This window comes from Ochlerotatus camptorhynchus, unplaced genomic scaffold, assembly GCF_037179485.1.
Source record: "Ochlerotatus camptorhynchus isolate MF236.1 unplaced genomic scaffold, CSIRO-AGI_Acam_v1.1 ptg000020l, whole genome shotgun sequence".
NCBI classification, from domain to species: Eukaryota; Metazoa; Arthropoda; class Insecta; order Diptera; family Culicidae; genus Ochlerotatus; species Ochlerotatus camptorhynchus.
The window spans coordinates 505,905-528,450 of NW_027040512.1; the positions used below are offsets into that span (position 1 = coordinate 505,905).

General features: G+C 37.9%; 2 protein-coding genes across 2 annotated transcripts in view; one reads left to right on the top strand and one right to left on the bottom strand.

The window, feature by feature from the left end:
- Nucleotides 1–21,149, bottom strand: part of Gs2 (glutamine synthetase 2) — a 457,408-nt gene extending 436,259 nt beyond the window's left edge. Inside the window, exon 1 of the mRNA XM_065224379.1 lies at nucleotides 21,138–21,149. The gene's annotated coding sequence lies outside the window, so the exon portion shown is untranslated. The remainder of the gene's footprint in view (nucleotides 1–21,137) is intronic.
- twin (CCR4-NOT transcription complex subunit 6-like twin) overlaps nucleotides 1–22,546 on the top strand; it is a 504,060-nt gene that overhangs the window by 170,507 nt on the left and 311,007 nt on the right. The gene's annotated exons all lie outside the window — the stretch shown is intronic.

Genomic DNA, 22,546 nt, shown 5'->3' on the forward strand with positions numbered 1-22,546 from the left:
CTTGTTTTAATTATGTAACTTAGGGTGTCCCCTAAAAATCATTTTTTTACATTACATTTTTATATATTGCTTGCTCGTAAATAATTTGTTCTAAACACTTTTCGAACATTTGACGGTGCATGTTTTTGATTAATTAACTAATTTGCTATTTCTTTCTGTTCGATAGTTATAAATGATTTTTGCTATGTTCCAATGTTCATATCTCAAAAAGGAGCCGATGAATTTTAATGCTGTTGGTTGCATTTGAAGATCGTGATTTCATTCATAGATAGTGAAGAAACTTCAAGAGACTTTAATTTACTTCTAAAAAAGGCGTATTTTTTCACAAAAATCGTTAATAACTTTTCAACTAAAAGAATAAGTAACTTGATTGCTTGAGCACGAATGTGCGCCATTTAAAAATTCAGAATAAGTCTTCAACTATCAGAATAAGTAATTTGCGAGAAATCAATGTATAAAAAGTTAATTTAAAAAATCCGATTTTTCAGAGGTCACCTTAGGCTACTTACACAAACCAGTACTTGAACCGTTAGAGAAAAGATTTTTTATCTTCAGCAATATTACTTCAAATAAATAGGCCTATCTCAAATTAATAACCATGGGGCCTACCCTATTTTCAATTTAAAATTTGAGAAATAAATACTGGTTTTTATAATTAACTTAGGATGATCTCTGAAAAATGTTATTTTTATAATTAACATTTTATACATTGATTTCTCGCAAAAGGTTAATTCTAGATACTTTTGGATCTTTCGATGGCACACATGTTTGCTGCAGCAATCAAGTTGCTACTTCTTTTAGTTGAAATAGTATTAATAATTTTCGTGAAAAATAACACCTATTTAAAAGTTAAGTAAGTGAGTTAAATAAAATACGATCTCGTAGGTTTTTCGCTATATATCAATGAAAGCACGATCCTTCAAATGCAGCCAACAGCATTAACATCTATTGGGTCCTTCTTGAGTTATCAACATTTTAAAATTGCTAATTCTTCAACAAAAATCCTTCATAACTTTTCAGCAGAAAGCGATAGCAATTTAGTTAATGATGCATAAACATGCGCCATCAAAAGGTCTAAAAGTGCCTAGAAAAAATAATTTGCGAAAAATTTATGTATACAATGTTAATGTAAAAAGCCTGCTGTTTTAGGGTACCTTTTTTAGAAATTAATTATTCTAAAATTTTGTAGAACATTGCGCTGGTATTTTGAACTCTTTAACCATAGGGAACACCCTAATTTTACATAGGGGAAATGGCTCTAATGTTGGCCTATAGATCTAAGATTGGGCTCATCGCTAAAAACCTGCTATTTATCAATTTTATCTAGATGAACGCGTCATTGGGACCATTGGTTCGTCATTGGGATATTGAAAATTTAGTCGATTGCTGAATTGTATGTATGGGCCCAAATTAGGGGCATTTAGGCTGACATTACATTCATTTCTCCTACATAATAAAATTGGCCAAACAATAGATATAAACTTTATTCAAGAAATCACAATCCTAGAACTAAAGGTTCAAGCGCAAACATATTTCTCGATGAACATTTCAAATGGTCCTATCTGCTTTGATCGATTCTCTTCATCGACTTTCTCTTTCGTTAATAACTCAGCTGCAAAACCTTTCCCTGTTGTATTTGACGTTTTGGACGCTAGATAAGAACCTCCTTTATCAAACTATGTGGTAGAATTAGCGCGAAATCTGTTTGCATAGCAGTGGTTATGAAAAGAGAAAGTCGATGAAGAGAATCGATCAAAGCAGATAGGACCATTTGAAATGTTCATCGAGATTTGTCTTCATGAATACGACTTTGGGACCATTGTGCAATGGACACTAGGGTGGGTTATCTTTATAACTTCCTGTTCCCCACTGCTCTTTCAATACGCATTGAGGTCCCCAACAACTGTGCAAAATTTAAACGAGTTTGGTTACCATCTTGATTTGCGGGAGAATTTTAAATTTTGTATGGGAAAATGTATGGGAAACGGAACGATCCTAGGCATTGTGTGTGTGTCATCCTCTATCCCTCACCCAGCCGGGGGCGTTGGACAAGTAGAAATGCGAATAATTTGATCAAATCTCATGCTCCGTAATGGTGCCCTTTATGTTGTGAAGACTAGTACTTCAAAAAGGGTAACTTTTGAGGCAAGACAGGGTGTCCTCAACAAGTTAAGGGAACAGGATGCACTAGATGTCCACAACAGGTACAGCAAAACATCACATAGACGCCCTTGTTCACACTAACTACTCAGGGGGTGGAGGCGAACCAGCCTAAGGCTGAAAGCCTCCTAAATAAAGCTAAATTAATTAATTAATTACTCAGGGGATAGAAGGTCAAGAAGAGCCACCGCCGCCAACTAATGCTTGAACCGGGTACCTGGGACTCCCACGATATACCCGCGGCAATGGTCAGCAGACGATGCCCTGTGCGTATATAGTATGTAATATGTTTTATTTGGATACACAAAATGTGTGAAGCCATGCGTCATCTAAACCATAATTTGCATCACCACAAATACACTTGTCAACAATCTTCAACTGAAACGTACTCACCAAATCACTTCACCCGGGAGCGCATTCCTGATGCTTCCACGCATATTTGGAACGATCCTAGGCATTTGCGTACCAAAAATCCAAATATTGCTCATACTTCATCAAGTCTCGGACTTAGATTGAGAATACTAAACAAAAAAATGTTTTCTAATCTTTCACTTTAGATCAACTGCCTACAAGCTCATATATACGTCGTACGTACCTACCTCTGCGCAGAGCAATAGGCCTAAATTAATATAATAATATCTTTTTTTTTATCAGAAGTCTAATAGATTTGCAGTCTTCGACAAAGTTGTTTTGCATAGTATTTCCAATCTATTTTCAAAACTTGGTGAAATTTGACCAATATTATAATTTTTGACTAGGTTCGTTTCGTTTCCCATACATTTAAAATTCTCCCCAAATCATAAAAAAAAACTTCGTTTCAAATTTCACATCGTTATTGAGGACCTCAATATACATCGGACGAGTAGTGGGGAACAGGGGGTTGTGATCCAGCACACAAACTTGATGCACCCTAATGGACACAATATATTTTATTAAACATTCTATTTTTGTGGTCCCAGCTCTATAAATTTACCCTGCCAAAAGGGGGGCAGTGGGTTAAAAGAAGTTTCAATAGAACTTCAGGCATGGTTTCGAAGTAGCTTTAGAGAAGTTAAGGCAAGTTTGAACTTACTCCCCTCATCATCTCCTTTGAAAATGTACTATTAATTTTCGGATACGTAATGCAAACACGATTGAGCCTTTCAAATAAACGAGCTAGATAAAAAATGAATTTTCTCCGAAGCACACTGAATATTCTTCAGGAACTTAAAGAAAACTTCCGACTAGTTCTCTGAACTTTTGAGAAATTCGCGTACTCTCCGAGAAATTCACGAAAATTTCGGGGCAAATAGCTTCCGAAAAAGGCACTAAATTTCCGTAAAAGTTTTTTGGAGAATTTTAACGAGCAACCGAACTCGGATGTGGGATTGTTATGAGCATTTATACGCTCAACAGCAAACCGGTTAGACAGGATTGTTTTGCTGTTGAATTTTTCATTTAAATATGATTATTTTTCCCAAAAGTATTTTTTTTTAAAACGACGTAATTTTTTGAAACGTACGCCAAACGCGAATAAATTCAATATCTCAGCTCGGAGTAATGCAAAATTAGAACAAAATGGCTTTTTCTTAAGTAAAGTTCTGTCGAGAATCGAATGGAAGTAGTTTCGTTCACCGCACGAAACTCTTAGTTTGGTTATAAGGCTGATTTTACTCCCGCTTCCCCCTATTGTATTGAATTATACAGGAATATCTTAGATCGGGGGGATGTGCGATCGATTAAATAGGGTTAACTCTATGTGAAAATCTCTGGAGAATCGAATGAAAGTAGTCTAGGTCACCGCAAGGCTCTGTGAATGAAGTTATGGCTGATTTTACCCTGCTTCCCCTTATTTTATTGAATTGTACATGAATATCTTGGTTTGGAAGCACGTATGTTCGAAAATTTTTTTGTGAATCCTATGTGAAAATCTATGGAGAATCGAACGGAAGTGGTATTGGTCACCGCAAGGCTCTGCGAATGAAGTTATGGCCGATTCTACCCTGCTTCCTCTTATTTTATTGAATTATACATATAGATATCTTAGCTCGGAGGGATGTACGTTCGATAACATGGGGATAATCCTTTGTAAAAATCTCTGGGGAATCGAAAGGAAGTAGTCTCAGTCACCGCAAGGCTCTGTGAATGAAGGTATGGCTGATTTTACCCCGCTTCCCCCTATGTTATTGAATTGGATATTACGCGACGTATCTGTAAATGGATTTATTTTCTTCAAAAAGTCATAACTGTAAAACGACTTATCTGATCAAAATGACATTTGAGAAGTAGTTGTAATTAAATGTTCTTTGAGCGAAAATTCACTGACAGGAAACAATCAGTAAATTCATGTCAATATAGACATGAAGAGGACCCTCCTTCGATTTTCGTAGTATATTTTTTAAATAATGTTGAAGTTATGTCAAGTTGATAAAAAGTGTTAGCCGGTAATTTGTTTAAATATGTATATATTTTATTGAATTTTTGAACATATTTAAATTGCACATTTTTTAGTAAATTAAATCCAACCATCTGCGATTGAATTGTATGTTAATTCAAAATCAATCATGGAATTTACATTTAGTTGCTAAATGTTTTAGTTTAGTAAAATTTGCAATAACTTGAGACCGGCTGGAGTTCGGCAAAACTTTTATTTATGATAATTTGTTAAAACTAATGCACAGAGTCAATTTTTGGTATTATTTTACTAAAAAAAATGCGCATTTTAAGTAAGTTCTAAAGTTCATTAAAAATAAAAATAAAATAGTTCGCAAATTACCGGTTAAAACTTTTTACCTACTATTAGGATATAGCTTCAGCTATATTCACACAAAATATTACGAAAATCGAAAGATGCCTTCCGAGAAATTCAACGTTTTTATTTTTAGACTTGAATTTACTGATCTCAAAACTTGCAGATGTTTTTTGATCAGATAAATCGTTATATTTTTTGGAAAAGTAAAATCCATTTTTAGATACGCTGTTTTAAAAAGTTACTTTTGAGAAAAATAATTATATATAGCATTCAAAGTTTATCGGAAAGATCGATACAAAATAGTCATTTGTATGTGCATTTTGCACGAGTATGGATTTCCGGATAAACGCGATTGGTCAAGGCGACGATGGATCGAGTGATGTGCGTTGTTCGAGTATCGGGGACACTCTCGAGTCCCTTTGAATCTCGAAGGGGGTTACGGAAAGGTGATGGACTTTCGTGTCTGCTATTCAACGTCGCGTTAGAAGGTGTGATCAGAAGAGCTGGGATAGACACGAGTGGCACGATCTTCAGGAAGTCCATCTAGCTTCTTGGCTTCACCGATGACATTGACATCATGGCACGGAACTTTGAGACGATGGCGGAAACGTACATCAGACTGAAGGCTGAAGCTAGGCGGATTGGACTTGCCATCAACGCATCGAAGACAAAATACATGAAAGGAAGAGGTTCTAGGGAAGACAATGTTAGCCTCCCACCCCGAGTTCAGATTGACAGTGATGATATCGAGGTGGTCGATGAGTTCGTGTATTTGGGTTCACTGGTGACCGCCGAAAATGATACCAGCAGAGAAATTCAAAGATGCATTATGGCAGGGAATCGTGTCTACTTTGGACTCCGAAGGACGCTTCGGTCGAATAAAATTCACCGCCGCACGTAGTTGGCTATCTACAAGACGCTGATTAGAGCAGTGGTCCTCTACGGCCACGAGACCTGGACTATGCTCGTGGTGGAGTGCAGATGGATGACGGAACGTGGAGGAGGCGCATGAACCACGAATTGTATAAGCTGCTGGGAGAACCATCCATCGTCCACATTGCAAAAATTGGGCGTCTACGGTGGGCTGGGCACGTCGTAAGAATACCGCACGGCGACCCAGTGAAAATGGTTCTAGAAAGTAACCCAACAGGAACAAGAAGAAGAGGCGCGCAGCTGGCAAGGTGGATGGACCAAGTAGAAGGCGACACTTGCGGACACTTCGCAGACTACGAGGCTGGCGAAGTGTGGCCATGGATCGAGTAAAGTGGAGACGACTTCTTCGGACAGTAGATGACAATAAGGACTTAGCCTGATTTGTAAGGTAAGTATGTGCATTTTGGGCTGGAAATGTGATTATGTACATGTTATTACTGAAAAAAATGGTTCACGGAATTTGGTAACGTAAAGAAAGTTACATGAATATCACTGAACAATCTACTTATTTGGAAGATCTCCCAACTTCTCTGAATAAACCAAATTTTAAGTAAAATGCCTGCCTGCAACTCGAATTGTATTTAATCATGAGCAAATCCACGCCAAATAGGTAAAATAAAATAAACTGATTTCAGATTGTACCTCTCAGAATACCTTTAAACTTTGCATAATTCTTCACTGGGAACAATATCCCAACTTTGTGCATTAGAATTCGGGCCTTTTGACACGGGGTTATGGTTTTAAAATTGATTATTCGATATTTTTGAATAAATCATAGCACGATAACTGCTCATCTAATCGAAATGACTTGTGAGATAAAGTTGTTGGAAACTGGTTTTCCTTTCCAACAAAAAATACACACTGAAAAAAATCAAAAAAATTTGTGAAAAATTAAAAAAAAAATGTTGAAAGCTTCAATAACAAAAAAAAGTTTATTTTTTAACAGTTTATAACAGTTTATAGCTTATCAAAAATGTAAACTTTTCTAAATCTGGACACAATGGACACATTTTAATTGACAAACATCGTAGATAGTAGTACCGGTGGTGTAGTGGTAAGCGTGATAACCTCTCACCCCAGCAGGCCTGGGTTTATTCCCATAACATCTCTGATCACGCCTTCGGGAAGTAAAGCCGTTGTTCCCCGGTTCACTAATTGTATTTTGCTCGAAAATATAGTTCAAAGATTTACTAGAAGTTAGTGTTCCACGAATTTAAAAGTGTCAGTGCGGACTGCATAACTGGATAAGTACTCAGCTGCCATGGAGTTTTATTTAATAAAAAAAAAGTATCACACGAGGAAGTGGACGAATGAAGTTTAATGTTTCACTCTCTGATGGTGCTTATGAAGCATCATAGGCCCTTTTAAAATCTTAAGCTTATGTCAAAATGATATCTTCATGTTCCCTTGCATCGAGAGCCAATGCAAAGTTGTGTGTGTGTGTCATCCTCTACCCCTAACCCAGCTGGAAGCGTTTGACCAATAGAACTGCGAATAATTTGATCAAATCTAATCCCAAGTAACAATTTTGGTTTTATGAGGGTTCTGTAGACCATGATTTAGACTTGTAGAATGCTATAAAGCCGCAATAAATGTTACTTGGGAATGCTCCGTAATGCTGTCTTTTATGTTATAAATATCAGTACTTTAAAAAGGATAACTTTTGAGGTAAGACAAGGCATCCTCAACAAGTTTAAGGAAAAGGATGTACTAATGTCCACAACAGGTACAGCAAAACATCACATAGAGGCCCTTATTCGCACTATCTATTCAGGGATAGAGGGAAAAGAAGAGCCACCACAGCCAACTGAAGCTTAAATTGGGTACCTGGAAAATCCACAATTCCCGCGGTAACAGCCAGCATACGATGCCCTGTCGTTCTAGTTTTTGAATATTGCTGCATTTATAAATGCATTTCATATTATGTACTGGAATTAATTAATTTTTTTTTAAATCGATGGATCTCACCAAATTCTGAGTCAGATGGCTCAATTTGTTCAAACTGAAGCGTTATAAAACCTCTGGTGTAACACTTATAAAAAAAAAACAACTACCGTCCGGACAAATCGCAAAACGAACAAATGTTGTTAATTGTATTTTCTTTCGTGCGTTGCTTCAATCTCAGATCGAGGGCCAATGATCAGTTTCAAGTTTCATCCAAATTTCTCGCGCAACTATTTTTATTTATTTTTTCCACAGGGTCAACAGCCAATCCTACTGAAACAGGTGTTCTAATGTGTAACTTGGCCTCCAATGCTGCCTTAAAAAATAATTCAAATCAACTTGCTCAACTTGCTAACTGTACCCCGCGGAGCTGTTGGAGTTGCCATTTCGCTCGGGTGCGTAATTAAATCCGGCACTTTAATTACTACGTTTGACAGTACCTGTCTTTCAACGACGCGACGCGGGAGACCATCTCAGCAGATGCTTGTCTGCTGTTGTTTTATTTCTGTCTCTTTCACCGAATAACAAAATTGAAGAATGTACAATAAAAAAAACTCCAGAAGTCTTTCGTACCACCCCGGTTTTGGCCACAGCCGAACCGAAAAAAAAACAACCGAACACAACTAAACCCATTAAACCATTTATTAGTACCGGTCCCGCCCAGCCCAGAGCCGAGACCTCCGAGTGCCATGTGCCAAAGTTCTGCGAAAAACCCTCAACCATTTATTGGGTCAAACTTCTTCCGTCTGGGTCCGTTAAACTCCTCGCACACACAAGATGTTGATTGCTTGCAACTGCTACCGACTTCTTTTTGTTTCAATCTTCCGCTGAGACCCCCCAACGCCGCTGGTTGCCTGGACGAAGGAAAGGTCCAAAGTGGCGAAATTGGGTCATCTTTCACAAAAAAAAATATTATGCGAAAAGGGATTCTGATCTTCCTCTCCCTAATCCACCTTCCGAATTCGAACTTCAGTCGAATCTCCCACGGGCAAGGATCACTTTCTCGACCGCGGATCAGGGCGCAGGAAATCGATCTCGTTTTTGACAGTAGGAAGGATTGCTGCGCTCGCTATGTCCGAATGGCTGAGTTTCACTCTCACTCACATTCGAGGGATACTAGTTTTGCTGATGCAAAACGTTCGCTTCCGAAGGGGTCCCAACCGACGCAAAAGCGAGGGTGTAAATCGGATCAGATCGTGAGCAACAGTTTATCGAGGTAGAGAGCGGGGCGATACTCACACGCGGGGTAATTGCTATAATCGGTGGCAATTTCTTGGTCACGCGCTTTATTGTGATTTGCTTCTGGGGAGAGTTTTTTTTTTCTCCGAACGTTATCAAGGCAAAAAAGGGCGTCTCGGCTTACTCGGGTCAATGATTAATTTACCTCCAGTATCGATCGAGCTCTCAACAGTGGCCGGACAGCAGGGCTGGTAGCAGGTCTCTTTTTAGTGACTTGGTCACTATTTTGAAGCCAGTCACTAAAAAGTCACTTTTTACACCAAAAAATTAACTAAAGTCACTATTTCCCTAAAAATAGTCACTAAAGCCACTTTTTCATTACTAAAATAGAGTGAAATTTATAAATATAAACAAAAAGTTTACATTGAGAACTTGACACTAAGAAAATCTACAGTAGTTTTAACAAAATATACATATATTTTAAAACAAATTGAAAATTTTAACCAGGGTCAAGTGAACCGCAAAACTTTAGAACACCATTGGGAAATGCCTTCAATTTCGATTAAAAAACTGGGAAAATATACTTCCTTTCCCAGAAAATAAATTGTAAACCTTGAAACTTTCAAAAGGTATTTGTCTGTGATAAATTTTGTACAGTCTTTTAAGGATGATTAAGAACTTCAAAAAATCCAAAGTAAATTTTAAGAGAATTTTAAAGGATTCTAAGGATGACACCATAATATATCAGAGAAGAATACCAAAGTACAGACTACGAAAGTCTCATGTGAAATGAAGTGCTCTGAGGACCGATTTCTTCATCTCCGCTTAAATCTTAAGCCAGGTTTTCCTATATTGTTAAACTTGGCTTAACACATACGAGCGTCGGTTTTGATTATTGTTTAGTTATTAGAGACGCAAAATTCAGCTTCGAAACAATTTTGGAAATAATTCCAATATAATTGAGAGTGCATTTTAACAAGAGTTCTAAGAAGAATTCTATGATGATTGGATGAGAATTCTATGCCAAATTCTAATAAGAATACAAAATTAGTTCTGAAATTTTGCTTAAAGAACTCTGATGAAAACTCCGTGAACTCTACAGATGGTCTCTGCGGATAGTTCTAAAAAAATTGTGGGGGAATTTCTGAAGATACTTCTAAGAGAATTTTAAAGATTTCGAGAAAAAAATCCGAGAAAAATTCCAATGGGGGTTTTGAGGGTTCAATCTCAGTAATTCTGAGATGAGTTTCAAAGTTATTCTGTGATGGATTTTTGTTTTGAGAATTCTGAGAAAATACCATGGGAATTCTAAGGAGAATACGAATTGAATTTCAAATTGAATGCAGGGGAGAAGTCCAAGATTATTCTAAGCAGAAATTTATGAAATTTCTGAGGATTATTGCATGGAAATTCTAGGTAGAATTCAAATAAATTTAAAATGGATTTATGGAAGGAGTCTTCAGGGATTTCCTAGAAGAATCAATAAAAAATCGAAAATAATCTACTCTAACTAATCATGTGTTATTAATTCATGCGTGAATTTAACGATTTACATTTTCGGAGATGCTTAACGTCAAATATCAGACTTAAAGTGGAGTGTGAAAATTTTATATAGAAAGTAGAAAGCGAGCAAAGGACAATTTGAGGAAGTTACGAATTGGGTAGCTGTTTACGCCAGATGGCGACTTGAGTGTGAAAAATTCGATATAACTGTTTCCGCACATCGGCGGTACATGAGCAAATTCGCGATCATACCTTTTGCCAGTAGTGTCAGAGAGAAACACCCATCACCATCCTTAATTGACGGATGAGCTTGGCAAAGGAGACGCTCTACCCGATTCGAACTTTCCTCAAAATTGTCCTTTGTACTTCCATCTCCTCATCTATCGTATATAATGTCCACTTTAATTCTGATATTTGATGTTAAGCATTTCCAACTACGAAAATAATCTATTTCCAAGAATTTTGTTGATTGTTCTGCAAAGAATTTCAAGAATGCAATATTATTTGCCTCTAAGTATAAGAGAAGAGGAATTATTCTAAAAAAGTTGTTGAGATCATTCTGAAGAAATTATGTGAAAAGTTTTAAGCGAATATATCAAAATTTTAAAGATTTCAAACGCAGAATCTAATTCAAGATCATAAAAAATGGGAATTACTATTTGCTAGTCTTCAAAATATATGAATAACTTAAGCAAAAGTAAATTATTCAAATCACTTCAAATGCTCTTCACAGGAGATTCCGTTGTGCGATTCGATTAAATTAAAGGAATTTATGAAATTTGATTTTAAGTTCCAAGACATAAAAAGTTTATTTCATACTAATGGTTACTTATTTAGTATTTACAAGTCACTATTTGGTCACTATTTCCATAATTTTAGTCACTAAAGTCACTACTATTATATCGCATCAGCACTACCAGCCCTGCCGGACAGTCATATTGTCGTGGAAGAGTAATTTTTTTTGCTCATAACTGGTTCACATTTGCGTATCTAACGTCTAGATTTGGAAAGATTTCAAAATTCAATTAGTAAATGTAAATGGCTTATACGATCCTGGCCTCGCAACAAGGCCTTGGCTGAGTTTCTAAAATTATGAAGTTTGATGGCAGGTTTCAGTTCTTGACGAAAATTGGTCATTTCTCTGGGTACACCAGAACATGTGCGGGATGGCCAATGTGACCATGAACTCTCAACAACAGGCGCGGATTTGAACTTTCAGTCGCGAAAATCGTGGAAACATTAAATGATGTAGCAAAAATCGCGAAGGGACTGATGTGCTGTCACAAAAATTGTGAAACTCATTGTAACCTTTCCGTCCCGGATTATTTTGCTGTCATCAATTTTGTTGTTCATTTGGCTTTCAATTTTTTACCGGTTCAAATCAAACACCCTGCAAATAATCGAGAAATGATCTTCTTCTTCTTCTTCTTCGCATATCAAGCTTATTGCATATCGCATATTAGCCTATTGCGTGCTCTCAACTTAGTGTTCTAGATGCACTTCCACAGTTATTAATTGAGAGCTTTCGATGCCTGTACCATTTTTGCATTAGTATAATTGTGTGGCAAGTACAATCACACTCTATGCCCAGGGCAGTCGAGAAATTTTCCAACCCGAAAAATTCCTAGACCGGCCCGGGAATCGAACCCAGCCACCTCCAGCATGGTCTTGCTTTGTAGCTGCGCCTTTACCGACTGAGCTAAGGGAGGCCCCCCGAGAAATGATCTCAACTCCATAATTCACACCGGATTTACACGGAAATTCCCTGAGGTCCAATGTGAGAAATTTTCCTCTTTTTCCAATATGAACATAGCATTTTTCGTTATCAAATCATAAACGAAACGTATATAAGCGAGTAATTGCCATGTATACCGGATATTCTAGGTTATCCAAATCGTCCTGGAGTTCAGTTGATTTGTTTTACTATATCAACCAAGACTGTAATAATGTCTTAGTATCGAAATATGTCCAAACAGATTCAAAGTGTCTATGTGGATTGTACCCGACCTATACGTCCTACGTATACAAGATGTTATAGGTTCTGAAATCTTTCTGGAGATCAGATTATTTTTCTACTAGATCATCCAAGACTAATTCAAAGTCTGTAGTATCGAAATATGCCCAAACAAATTTGCAGTGTCTATGTGGACCATGCCAACGTATTTCCGTGTATGCCAAATGTTCTAGGATTTCCAAATCGATATTTCGATACTACCAATATTATCCCAATCTTTGTTGATCTAGTAAAACAGATCATCTGAGCTGCAGGACGACTTGGAGAACCTAGATTGTCTGGTATACACATGTGGAAATAATTAAACATTATCCATATAGACACTATAGACTACAGACTTTATCCCAGTCATGGTTGATCTAGTAGAATAAATCATCTGAACTCCAGAACTGGAGAACTTAAAATATCTGGTATACATGACAATAGTTCATACATGATCCACATAGACACTGTGCATCTGTCTGGAAATATTTCGATATTATAGACATTGTCCCAATCTCGGTTGATATAGTAGATCAAATTATCTGAACTCCAGGACGATTTGAAGAACCTTGAACATCTGGATTACTCGGAAATAGATCATGCATGATTCACATAGACACTTTGAATCTGATTGGACTTTTTTCGATACTACAGACATTATTGCAGTCTTGGTTGATCTAGTAGAACAAATCAACTGATGTCCTGGACTATTTAGTAAACCTATAATTTCCGGTATACAAATTAATAAGTCGTGCATGGTACACAAAGTCACATATATACGATTCGGTTATGATTTGATAACGAAAAAGTGCTAGGCTCATATTAGAATAAAACAATATCATGAAAATGTCTCACCATTGGACAGACCCCACGTATAAATACAGAACCGCGACTTAGCCAACAAGTGTGACTTATGAAACTCTGGTAATTTCTCAATTATGTGCAGGGTGTTTGGTTTGAATCGGTCAAAAATTGAGAAAACTAGAGCCAATTAACTACAACATTTAGGACAGCAAAATACGTCACAGACGCAAAGGTTAACATTTTTTTTAAATAATGTAAGGGTGTTTTATTATGTTCACTAATTACTCAGAATTTATACTATACATAAACAACTGAAGATGATACATTGTTATTTTTTTAAAGTTTACAAACGATACTCCTTTAGCTCAGTCGGTAAAGGCGCAGCTACAAAGCAAGTCCATGCTGGAGGCGACGGAGTTCGATTCCCGTCCGGTCTATTAATTTTTCGGATTGGAAAATTTCTCTACTTCCTTGGGCATAGGATGGTAAATTCATAGAAAGCTCTCAATTGAAATGTGAAGGTACTTCAAAGAACACTAAGGTGAGAGCAGGCGAAAATCTAATATGCTATAAGCAATAAGCTTGAAATGCCATGTAGTAGTATACAAATGGTATTTTTAGGCAATGAAAACAGTTTTTTGTCGCGGAATAGTATTTGAAATCGCGGATTTCGCGGATCATATTTAGAAAATCTTGTAACAGCCCTGAATTTAGTCTTCACTGGCTGAGTTTTTCAAAATCATGAAGTTTGATATGTCGCATGGCAGGCTTCTGGAGAATTGGCCACTTCCCCGGGGGCACCAGAACATGCCCAGGAAAGCCAATGTAGCCGGGGACTATCAATATGCCCTTTACTGCCTGGGTTTAACAAAATCATGAAGTTTTACATGTCGCATAGCAAGTTTCGGTTCTTTTTTGAGAATTGGCCACTTCCTCTGAGACACCCGGAATTTGCCCGGGTAGGCGAATGTGGTCGCGAAATCTCAATAAGGCCTTTTTTCCTTGATTTGTTTTCCGTCGATCTTGTTTTCCGTGCTGAGCACCAATGCTACCAACGCCAGGGAGGCAGCTTATTAAGCTTCCTACAGGATGGTTTGTTAAGAAGGGCGCGTCAATCTCACTGAAACTGTTGGAGTAGAATTCACACCACCACAATCGAATCGGTAGGATAAAGAAAATGATAGTGTTTACTCCCTCCTAGACTCCGGTTGTTATACCACTCCATCGTCCAGTTTCAGGTCAAATGATACCCTGATGCTCCCTCCCAACCCAGTATTTATTTATATGAAGTAAATATATGTAATGGAGAAATGAAATATATCCGAACATTACAATATGAAATAAGCAATTTTGTGACATGTAGTACAAATAATGAAAATAGTTAAACAGCTAAGAAGTTTAACTAAAATTTGTAGCATTAAAATTTCCCATGCATATGCTTAATCCACATGGTGTCTTTCCTAACACAGTCATCACATAGTTGGTCCTAAACGAAAAAAGCCGAAGCCGAATTGCCTTTGGAACTTTGGACGTGTTCATATCGATCGCCTAACACACGCCATGTGGACCGGTGGACAGGTTCCCGGCAACCAGCTTGCTACCAAGGCTGCCTGCATGAGCGCTCTAGCCAGAGAAGTAGTGAAAAAGCGACACCGTTACTGTTCGCTTCAGGTACAGTTGCTCATCGTGAAAAAACACCACTGTGGGTCATCTTCATCAAGCGCGTCATCGTCATGCCGAAGAACGAAACAAGCCGAAGCCGAACGGGCAGTCGATCTGCCTGATTGAACTTATAGATATGTTGGATGATCGGGCACAATAATGAACCATTATAAGAATCCTCCGAAAAGCCCAGTAGGAGGTGTCGTCCATCCACCGCAATTTCTTTGCTGTTTTCTAGCCAATTGGGCTGTTTTTCTGTAGGTGACAAGTTTATGGTTGACCCAATCACATACAATAAAATCAGCTCAGTTGGATGGAGGACAGTCGAGAAATTGTGTTGGGTAGAAGGTACCACCCACCACACTATTCGGGGATTCCTGTAATTGTAATTGTAGCTCATACACCGGACACACAACGCTCAAATTATTATGTCGATCATGTCCAAATGATCATTAAAAATGAGCAACCTTGAATAATGTTTGCTATAGTAATTCCTGAGATCTTGAACTATTTCTACATCAAACCGGCTCGTTTTAGGGCCACCATAATTTTCAAAGAAAGAGTTTAGTTTGAAATATGTTCTAACACAAGAATAATTACACATGAACTGAAAAAGAATCTTATTAGTAATAAACGGAAAATGGACACATCAATTATTACGCTTCGGAAGAAATCAACGGATTTCATGATAATATCGGGAATTTTTAAATAACGTTCGATCAAAATAGTTAACATATGTGAGCGTAGTCCTACGTCAACTGTTCGTACAACCCCATTGGACTGTAGGTTTTTTTTTTTAAGAATCGGCTACTTCCCCGGATCATGCCTGGGAAGGCCAATGAGCCCACGGACTCTAAATAAGGCCTTTACTAACCGATTTTTGAAAAATCATGAAGATTGATATGTCACAAGGCATGTTTCGGTTCTTGTTAAGAATTTCCCACTTCCCCGAGGGCACCGGAACATGTCCAGGAGAGCCAATGTTTCCATGGACTATCAATATGGTCTTCACTAGTTGGGTTTTGAAAAATCATGAAGTTTTCGATATGTCACAAGGCAGGTTTTTGTTCTTGACGAGAATAGCCCGGGAGGGCCATTGTGTCCTTGGATTCTAAATAAGCCTGGATGACGGCTGAGTTTTGCAAAATCATAAAGATTGATGTGTCGCATGGCAGGTTTCGGTTCTTGTCGAGAATTGGCCACTTCCCCTGGGGCACCGGAGAATGCCCGGGTGGGCCAATGTGGCTGTGGACTCTCAGTCTTAAAAAATCATAAAGATTGATATATCGCATTGCAGGTTTCTGTTCTTGTCGAAAATTGGCCACTTCCCCGGGGGCACCGGAACATGTCCGGAATGATAAATGTGACCGTGGATCATTGGTAGAGCCGCCAATCACATAATTTGAGTAAGACAACATTATGTTTACCGTATTTACAACTATAACAGATCAGTCAATCCGAATGCCCAACCAGTGTGACCCCAACGGTTGCTGTGAAGAAAATTATTTTAGAGGTAATTGAATTTTTAAATCTATCCAAATCTAGATGTTAGGAACGCAAAAGTTAATCGAATTCTGTTTCTAAATATTCCAAGTCCGATCATTCATAGAATCTTGAATATTTGTTCAAGTTTGTTTTTTTGCTCTTCCATAGTACAGGATTTTAAAAATAAATGCTGAGATTAAAAAAAATATATAGCAAAGTCCCAGTGTTGGGCATTTTGAATATTGTGATTAGAACCTTGGAGATTTTTCCTGTCATAGATTCTCAGAAAATCTCGCCATTTTCAGGTTATTGAATGCACCTTCATAGAGAATTTTTCCAAGTTTGATATCTCACATAGGGGAATTTACGTATTCTCGTCAATCTAAGCAGCGTCTGCACTTCTACTAGCATTTTCTCAGCGTCACGCACATATATGATGTGTCTGTTTGTTTACATTCATCTGCTGCTTGCTTCTCTATCCATTCCAATCGACAGAATTTTTCAAAACGTTTTGAAAGCGTTTTTACAACGCTCCAAACTTCTCAGGTGAGTGTGACTATTGTCGGCAGCCTCTTTTTCTTCGGCAACCTTCCCATTAGAACTGCGTGTTAACCAGCGGTTCTATTATCGGCAACTCGAAATCAACCCCATTTTGTAGTGCGTATGCTTTATTTGAAGAAAAATGTAGCATTACTGGATTGCTCGATCGTTCAAATATAATCAGATTGAAGCTGAAAAGGTAAGGAATCGGCTTAATACATTCAGCGAAGAGTTTTGATGGGAAAATACAGTGAAATTAACGTTTCAATTTCGGTTGCCGAAAACAGTCAATGGGTGCCGAAGCCATAATTTACCCTACCTCACCGTTACACTTTTGAGGACAATTTTCTAATGCCAAGATCTTGAAATTTGTTCTCATTCGCAGTTTCAAAATCTTGAGATTTATTGATCCTGGAGGTTTGTGAATTCTGGATCTTGAATTTCTGTGCACGTTTGAATTATCTAAATCATTTGTTTGAAGCTTATCCCAGGATATCTCTGCAAATTTCTCAAGGATTAGCTTAGAATAATTCCAAAATGGCTTCAGAATTACTTTTACTTCCAGGATTGCACTTAATAATCTTTGATAATACTGTCCGGTATGAAAGTTTCAAAATTCTGGACAGAACATTTTAGAAATGAGCAATTCCATGCAACAGTGATTTTTTTTAATCGACCTCCGATTTGTATGAAACTTTGCGTAATTGTTTATTATGAGCAATGATTCACATTTTTGCTAAAATGCGGCTATTTTGTATCTAGTAAACTTTAAGAAATGGCTTGCTAGAAGTTTAAAAAAATGTAGCACGGGAAATGCATTTTTGATCGAAATGACGTCTGCGACGAAGTTGTAGATACAAATAACGTCTTTCTGGGAAAAAATAAACATGTGTACAGAGTGAAAGGTAATTCCTGTCAGTAAAGTATATGATCATAAAATTGAGAAGATGACGTGTAATGTAATTTTCAGTGTATTTCCTGTTTCGTTTATCTACATCTGTCTTAACTTAGTCCAATTCAAATCTTTCTCCCTTTCCTTTAATCACGAGCCGCATCCGTTTTTGAAAGTCGTTACAGCTGGCACGCACGATATCTTGAGGCATTTCGTCTCACATTTTCACCAAACGTTGCTTAAAAGTTTCCACGGTTTGTCCCTTGGTATTCCCTAGTTCACCTAATATGTAGCCCCATGCAAAGAAGTCGAGAGGATTCAAATCGGGTGAGGAGGCAGGCCACTCTTTCGACGAAATGAAATCCGGGAAATTGGCCTCACACCAAGCCTGTGCAACTTTTGCCTGATGGGACGGTGCAGAGTCTTGTTGGAAGCAGTATGGTGCATTCTTATAATGTTTTTGGACGAAGGGAAGCAAGTGGTTCTTCAAAACATTATCGATTAAATACTCCTGATCGTTGGCTGCGACATTCCGAGTTCTTTGGCCATCTTACGCCCAGACTTACAAGGATTCCGCCGAATTCGCTCTCTCACTCGTTTGATAACTTCCGGAGTCCTGACACCGCGTTTTCGGCCTGGTCTGCGAGGGATTTTCCACGAACCGGTTTCCTTGTACCGTGTAATGGTGCGAAAGATGAATCTTTCGTTTATTCCGAGGGGTTTCAGCGTCTTCAAAATAGAACACGGACTATGATGCTTCAAACAGGATTATCACGAGTTCCCTTTTCGCGTCCATGATTATCACGAGTATCAAACGAATGAAAATTCAAAACGAACTTGCATGCCGTGTTGACATTTGAACACACTCTAAAAGAAAAAATATGCAGACATGTATGTGATTAACCCATTTGATACTACAATTGCTTAGAAAACACTGACAGGAATTACCTTTAACTACAATGTTTTTATTATTTTAAGCAAAAATTCATCTCAAAATGTCCTTGTCCCGTCTATTTGGTAGTAGTAAATTTTATCGGGAATTCACTCGCTAGGCGGCGCTAACAGGCGATATGGAGTTCTATCTAGAAGATAGTGCTGAGCTCTATCGTTGTCTTCGCCAAACTTCCTCAGGTAGTTTAGTCTTTTCGACGGTTACCAATCTAGTTTAGAATGTACCCGCTAGGTGGCGTTAGTGGGATTTTCCTTCCTATACTGAGCTCAATCTTCAGATCCCGATCAGATAGAAGCTTGCTGTCTTCGCCAAACTTCCTTATGTAGGTAAGATGTTTTCGACGGTGACCAATCTAGTTCCCTATCATGAGCTCAAGCTCGAGATCCGAATCTGATAGGAAGTTGCTGTATTCGACACATTTGCTCAAAACGATACGATCTCTTCGATGGTAGTCAATCCGGTTCGAAGTCGAAGATTGGATATTTGTAAATAATTCAAATTACATGTCAGCACGAGATTTCAATCTCCCATTCAAAATTCAATCCCCAGCGTAGGCTGGTGGTTCCCACGAGCTGCATTCATATGCCCACTACTAGTTCAGCATCTCAACGATCGACGACGACGACGACGACGGGCACGACAACGCTAAATCATCTCATCCCTCTAATTGGGGGAATCGTCAATCTCTGCGGGTTCCCATCGTCGTTCGAATTTCGTCCATCCCCGAAATATACATATGGGCGTGCACGCACCCGCAGCATTCAATCTCAAGCGAACGAGCCCCTCGAGCTAATTGCGTATGCTTCCAGGTCACGTCGCCGCTCGGTGGAGATTTTGAGGGACAGCTTGCCCAACTGCCGTTCTCCCATGAGGTTCCGAAGAGGTGAACTTTTACGGCTTTCAGCGTCAGAAGAAAAAAAAAACAGGAAGACAGATTTCACAAAAGACCACAAACTAGAACAACAACTTCAACTTCATAAAAGATCTCCCGAGTTGAGAAATGACATCTCCTAAACAAAATTAGACTTATGACTGTCAACTTTGAGCCGCTCGTGTGCGTGTGTCTGTTGTGATTGTGCCAGTAACCCACAGAAGAGACATGTGTCACGCCAAAAGCATCCGCTGCCTCTTGTAGATGTTCCAATCTCCAAGGCAAGAAAACAGGCTGGGGGAGAAACTTTACATGTCACAGTTGCACACACGAAAAGGCCTTTCTTAAAGTGGGCTTCTCGGATTGCCAACAATTGTAATTACACATCCATCATCTGGGGGCTGGGTGTGCGGGTACAATATAACTTTTATGATTATTTAAATCTTTCCGTCATTTCCTTCTTTCGAAATGATGACAATAACGATGCTCTCGGGTCGGGTGATCTCCGAGAAGCGCACCCAACCCATCAAAAGGGCGAGCTTTTCCTAGACTGAGATTTAATGCGAGTTGTACGCGATGCTTAATGTGAGATGGAATGAAATTGATTAGAGTGTCTTGGAAACAGCTGGTGCTGCATGGTAACATTACTTATTACAGCCATAAATCGTTGGGGCGAATTTCGAGCCAGAGCAGGAAAGGTGGAGCAGTTCATTAACTAGCTGTTTTATGGCGACAAAATCGACGTGAAATACATGCGACGTGTACCAGAAAGCGGAATGTTTCAAAGTGGCCTCAGGGAGCGGCGATTAACGAGCTCTGTAAGTGGTTCAGCAGTTTCTTCCTTGGAAATTTCTGGTCCTGGAAGCTCCTAAGTATACCCTAGATATTTGCCAAATTTGCCCTAAGAGAAGTTTTCTAAACTCGAAATCGGAACAAATAACCTGAACTTATCAATATCTTAGAAATTCGTATCGTAGAAGAAAAAAAAAACGTTTAAACCAAAAAGTTTAAAATTTGACCAAAAGTTCATGTTGTGCAATGTTTGTCAATTTTCAAGTGTCCATAATTTTGAACATTGAGCGTTTAAAATTAAATAAAAAATCTGACATTTTGAGATATTTAGGTTTATAACATTTTTTTGAATTTTTATTTGACATTACGAAACACATTTGTTTGTATATTTTTCCCATAATTTTCCTCTACACCTATGCCTCAGACGTAATTTCGATCATAAGTGCCGTTTTCGAGCTACAATTTTTTAAATTATTTCGAAGACGCCATTTTGAAAATTTTACAAAATCCAAAATGGCCTAATTTGAGCAAATCCGATAAACCTTGCCCATAACAAAAAAAAAAAATGCAAAGTTTTATACAAATCGCAGAAGGTCAAGTTTTTTCAGATTCGTCATATGGCGTGAAACTGCACAATGAACGCTTTAGAATTGACAAAAATCGTAAAACATCAATTTATTAATAAAATTTAACTACACTGAAGTCTTTTTTACACGGTTTTTTACGCTGTTTTTTTTTTACACGGGTATTTGTACACGGGTTTTCGAGATTTACACGGTACGTTTTTAACGATTTCTCGACAACGATACAACCTATTGACTTGATTCCAATCACATTATCCGTTTCAAGCTATAGGTAATCAAATGACATACTTAAAAAAAAAAATCACAATTTTTGGTGTGAATACAGAAATTTTTAAAATATGTCTATATGGACCATAGCATGCTATACCTAATTACAAATGGCATCAGAAAAGTTTTTTTTTTCGAAAAGATTTCAAATAAACATTAGTTTTATTTTTTTAATATTCTGTTCTTTGTTATTGAAGTTTTTAACAGTTGTTTTTTTTTAATTAAAATTTGTGATATTTTTCTGGACCAGCGTTGCCAGATATGCCCAAGTAACAATTTTGGTTTTATGAGGGTTCTGTAGACCATGATTAATACTTGTAGAATGTTATAAAACCTCGATAAAACCTGCAATGTTACTTGGGTACCGATTTATTGGTATTTATACCGATTTTAGAACATGATACTGATGTACAGATATGGTTTCTCAGAATACATATTTTTAGATTGTATGCCGATTAATACCGATTTTTTTTAAATAATCAAGATGATTGCCTGTCCGCGCTGAACTGTCGGAGGAAATCATTGTGAGAGACTTTGATATTTTTAAATATTTCAAATTTTTACAGCCTGCTCAAAAAATTATTCATCAAAAACGTCTTATGCTTGGCACTCTTTCGACTAATGTTTCCATTTCCTCGCCATTTTTGGCTACCCAGGAATCGAGATACAACCGATGAGTTATTCCGGTATTTCATGGGAATCGGAAAATATTTTTATTCAGTGAATAAATAGGTCCATCAAAAAGCGTTAATTTTTAAACATCCCGAAGTTTGTTCAATCTTCCTTTGGAATTTTGTTGCACCTTCCTCCGTAAGTTATTTTCCGCTTTCTAAGGGAAAGCTTTTTCGACTTTTCTTGGAAGTTTTTTTTCTGGATTTGCTTGAAAGGTTCTTCCGCCGTCTCGCGCCAGTTTTTTTTCACCTTCCTCGGAACTTCAGGGATGCTAAACTGACATAATCCCAAGCCATCAAAACTTCCTCAAAGTACCAAAATGCGTGTCAATTCATGGTTGGCATGGGAATGGTTATCAACAATGCAATGATCAATCGATATGATTCAGCTACCATTCGAAAGGTATGGCTATCTACTTTCATATGAATCACCCATTTGGAACGGAAAACCCCTTAAAAGTCCCGAGCAAAATACACATCTAATTATCTTGAAGGGTATTTACTGGTCCGTCGGAAGCAAAATCGATATGGTGATGGCATATTTCCTCTTTGCTCAAGATTGTATGCTATTTAGAAAAAA